We start from the raw sequence: 6000 nt of genomic DNA, 5'->3' as shown, positions 1-6000 counted from the left end.
CACACACATAGACGAACACACACTGACACACACAGACTCACACATACAGACTCACACACTCTCACAAACACACACACACAGACACTCACACACACATTGACACACACACAAACAGACTCGCACACACACACTCACATGCACACTCACACTCACGCACACACAAACTCACACACACTGACTCATACACACATACACTCTCACACGCAGATTCACAGCCTCACACACACACACACAATTACACACACACAGATTCATAGCCTTACACATACTCACACACACAGACGCACACACACACAGACTCACACACACATACACAGAGACACACACACACATTGACACACACACTCACACACACACACACACATACACACACTCACACACACAAACTCACACAGACTCTCACACACACAGACTCACACACACACACTCACACACACACACACACACACACACACAGACTCACACACACACAATTACACACACACACACTCACACACACAGATGCACACACACACTGGCACACACACTCACTCACACACTCACACACACACAGACACTTACAGATGCAAACACACACTGACACACACACAAATACACACACTCACTCATACACATACACACAGACACTCACACACAGACTCACACGCATAGACTCACACACACAAACTCACACACACACAAACACACACGCAGACTCACATACTCACACATCACTCACACACACACACTCACAGACTCACACACACACACAATCACACACACACAGACTCTTAGCCTCACACACACACACATACACACTCACACACATAGACGAACACACACTGACACACACAGACTCACACATACAGACTCACACACTCTCACAAACACACACACAGACACACACACACATTGACACACACACAAACAGACTCGCACACACATACTCACATGCACACACTCACGCACACACAAACTCACACACACAGACTCATACACACATACACTCACACACACACACACACACACTCACACACGCAGATTCACAGCCTCACACACACACACTCAGACACACGGACGCACACACACTGACACACACTCACACACTCACACACACACACAATCACACACACACAGACTCTTAGCCTCACACACACACACAAACACACACATATAGACAAACACACACTGACACACACACACACACACAGACTCACACACTCACACACACACAATTACACACACACAGATTCATAGCCTTACACGTACTCACACACACAGACGCACACACACAGAGACTCACACACACATACACAGAGACACTCACACACACATTGACACACACACTCACACACACACACACTCACATACACACACTCACACACACACAAACTCACACAGACTCTCACACACACAGACTCACACACACACACTCACACACACACACACACACACACACAGACTCACACACACACAATTACACACACACACACTCACACACACAGATGCACACACACACACACTCATACACACACACTCACAGATGCACACACACAGACAAACACACTCATTCACACACGCACACACTGACACACACACACTCATACACACACACTCACACACACTCACACAAACACACACACACAGACTCTCACACACTCACACACACACTCACACACACACAATTACACACACACACAGACTCATAGCCTCACACCCACTCACACACAGACGAACACACACTCACACACACTCACTCACACACATAGACTCACAGACACACACATACTCACACACACTCATACACACACACACTCACACTCACACAGACACGCTCACACACACTCACACACGCTCACACACACAGATGCAAACACACACTGACACACACACAAACTCGCACACACACTCACTCACTCACTCACTCACTCACACACAGACACTCACACACATTGACACACAAACTCACACACACAGATGCACACACACACAGACTCACACACACAGACTCACACATATGGACACACACACACACTCTCACACACACACACACACAGATTCACAGCCTCACACACACACTCACACACACACACTCACCCACACACGCACAGACACACATACTCACACGGACACACACATACACACAGACTCACACACACAAACTCACACACACACAAACACACACGCAGACTCACATACTCACACATCACTCATACACACATACACTCACAGACTCACACACACACACAATCACACACACACAGACTCTTAGCCTCACACACACACACACACTCACACACATAGACGAACACACACTGACACACACAGACTCACACATACAGACTCACACACTCTCACAAACACACACACACAGACACTCACACACACATTGACACACACACAAACAGACTCGCACACACACACTCACATGCACACTCACACTCACGCACACACAAACTCACACACACTGACTCATACACACATACACTCTCACACGCAGATTCACAGCCTCACACACACACACACAATTACACACACACAGATTCATAGCCTTACACATACTCACACACACAGACGCACACACACACAGACTCACACACACATACACAGAGACACACACACACATTGACACACACACTCACACACACACACACACATACACACACTCACACACACAAACTCACACAGACTCTCACACACACAGACTCACACACACACACTCACACACACAGATGCACACACACACTGGCACACACACTCACTCACACACTCACACACACACAGACACTTACAGATGCAAACACACACTGACACACACACAAATACACACACTCACTCATACACATACACACAGACACTCACACACAGACTCACACGCACAGACTCACACACACACACACACACTCACAGATGCACACACACAGACAAACACACTCATGCACACACTGCCACACACATACTCACACACACACATTCACACACACAGACTCACAAACACACACTCACACACACATTGACACACACACTCACACACTCACTCACACACACTCACACACACACAGACTCGCACACACTCACACATACACCCAATCACACACACTCACACACATTGACACACACAGACTCGCACACGCACACACACACACTCACACATGCACAAACTCACACACACACTCACACACATTGACACACACAGACTCGCACAAGCACACACACACACACTCACACATACACACAATCACACACACAGACTCTTAGCCTCACACACACACTCACACACGTAGACGAACACACACTGACACACACAGACTCACACACTCTCACAAACACATACACACAGACACTCACACACACATTGACACACACACAGACTCGCACACACACACTCAAATGCACACAGTCACGCACACACAAACTCACACATACAGACTCATACACACATACACTCACACACTCATAGATGCAAACACACACTGACACACACACAAACTCACACACACACTGACTCACTCACACACAAACACACTCTCACAGACACACACACTCACAGAAACTCACACACTCAGACTCTCACACACTCACACACACACTCACACACACAATTACACACACACAGACGCACACACACATTGACACACACTCACACATACACACACTTCTGGGGGCTGGAATCGGGTCCAGAGGCTTGAAACGTTTCCAGGGGCTGTTAGCGGGTCCGGGAGCTGGAAGCGGGTCAGCAGACGGGAAGTGGGTCCGGGATTTGGAAGCGGGTCCGGGATTTGGAAGCGGGTCCGGGATTTGGAAGTGGGTCTGGGATTTGGAAGCGGGTCCGGCGACGGGAAGCGGGTCCAGGATTTGGAAGCGGGTCCGGAATTTGGAAGCGGGTCCGGGGACGGGAAGCGGGTCCGGGATTTGGAAGCGGGTCCAGGATTTGGAAGCGGGTCCGGGATTTGGAAGTGGGTCTGGGATTTGGAAGCGGGTCCGGCGACGGGAAGCGGGTCCGGGATTTGGAAGCGGGTCCGGAATTTGGAAGCGGGTCCGGGGACGGGAAGCGGGTCCGGGATTTGGAAGCGGTTCCGGGGACGGGAAGCGGGTCCGGGATTTGGAAGCGGGTCCGGGGACGGGAAGTGGGTCCGGGGACGGGAAGCGGGTCTGGGATTTAGAAGCGGTTCCGGGGACGGGAAGCGGGTCTGGGATATGGAAGCGGATCCGGGGTCGGGAAGCGGGTCTGCGATTTGGAAGCGGGTCCGGGGACGGGAAGGGGGTCCGGGAATTTCACTGAATATTTTTCAGAAAATCTGGGCATTGTTATTTTGGTACATGTTAGTGGTCAACTCGCTTGAAATGTGATTATATTCACACATATCTACATCAAAGTAGTTGATATTCAATTTCAATCAACTGTTTCACTAAGAGATCATGAAACGTTATTTCCGTGGGTGTTGGAAACCAGCAGGAATATTACTTTACTTCTTATTGGTGATAAAAAAACTAAACATTTTATTTCACTTGACATTATTACAGAAAATTCATGCGACGTATTATTGTGATGGAAAAATCGGATCAAATGTGATTTTACTCTACTTTTGTACTTTAAGATAATCGAAATTTTATTTCACTCGATATTTTCGAGCGATTCCAAATAATGCTGTTTCTGTGGATATTGATGTGAAAATCGTATCAAATCTCATTTTATTCCACATTTGTACATTAAAACTATTTTATTTTATATTTACATGTAATGTTATTTCCTTTGCATGTTGATAAAAACATATCATTTTACTCCACACTGGTACACTATAACACTTAACATTTTATTTCAATCGATATTTTTGACAACTTTACGCAACTTTATTTTGGTGAATATTGTTTTATTTCACAATGGTACTATTAAAAACTTGACATTTTATTTCACTTGATATTTTACAGTGATTAAAAAAATTTTTTCTATGAAGATGATGATGGGAAAATCGTATCGAATCTGATTTTATTCTACTTTTGTACATTAAAGATTCAAAATTTTATCTTGTAAGATATTTTACAGAGATTGCAAAATGAGGCTCTTTCTATGGATGTTGATGTAAAAATCGTAGCAAATATCATTTTACTTCAGATTTGAACATTAAAACAATTTGATTTGATTTTTCAAGGATTTGTGTTTCTGTGCATGTTGAAAGAATACATGTATCATTTGGCTTGTACATTTTATTTGACCAATCATTTTATTGAACTCTATATTTTTCACAAAGTTATTTATGTGTATGTTTGTTTTATTCGCAATGGTACTATAAAACATTTGACATATTATTTCACTCGATATTTTACAACGATTAGAAAACGTTTTTTGTATGGATGTTGAAAGAAAAATCGTATCAAATATCATTATAAAAATTAAGATTTAATTTCACAGAATATTTTTCAGAAAATAGTAGCAAATATCATTTTACTTCAGATTTGTACATTAAAAAAAATTATTTGATTTTTCATGTAATGGCATTTCAGTGCATATTGAAAAAATACTCGTATCATTTTATTTGGCTAATCATTTTATTGAACTCAAAATTTTTCACAACATTATTTTGCTGGAAGCGGGTCCACGGAAGCGAGCCCCCTGACCTGCATCCAGCCCCCTGGATCGCTTCCAGCCCACGGACCCGCTTCCAGCACCCTGACCCACTTCCAGCCCACGGACCCGCTTCTGTCCCCCTGACCCGCTTCCAGCCCACGGACCCGCTTCCAGCACCCTGACCCGCTTCCAGCCCCCTGACACGCTTCCAGGCAACAAACCCGCTTCCAGCCCCCGGAACCACTTACAGCCCTCGGACCTGCTTACAGCTCATGGACCTGCTTCCAGCCCCAGGACCCGCTTCCAGGTCCTGTACCTGCTTCCAGGCACTGGTCCCACATTCAGCCCCCGGGCACGCATTCGGGCCCCTGATCCGCTTCCAGGCCCGGAACCGATTCCACCCCCTGGATCCGCTTCCAGGCCCTGGACGCGTTTCCAACTCCCGGATTTCCAAC

This window comes from Callorhinchus milii, unplaced genomic scaffold, assembly GCF_018977255.1.
Source record: "Callorhinchus milii isolate IMCB2004 unplaced genomic scaffold, IMCB_Cmil_1.0 Scaffold2, whole genome shotgun sequence".
In the NCBI taxonomy this organism is placed as follows: domain Eukaryota; kingdom Metazoa; phylum Chordata; class Chondrichthyes; order Chimaeriformes; family Callorhinchidae; genus Callorhinchus; species Callorhinchus milii.
Note: the sequence above shows the minus strand (reverse complement) of the source record.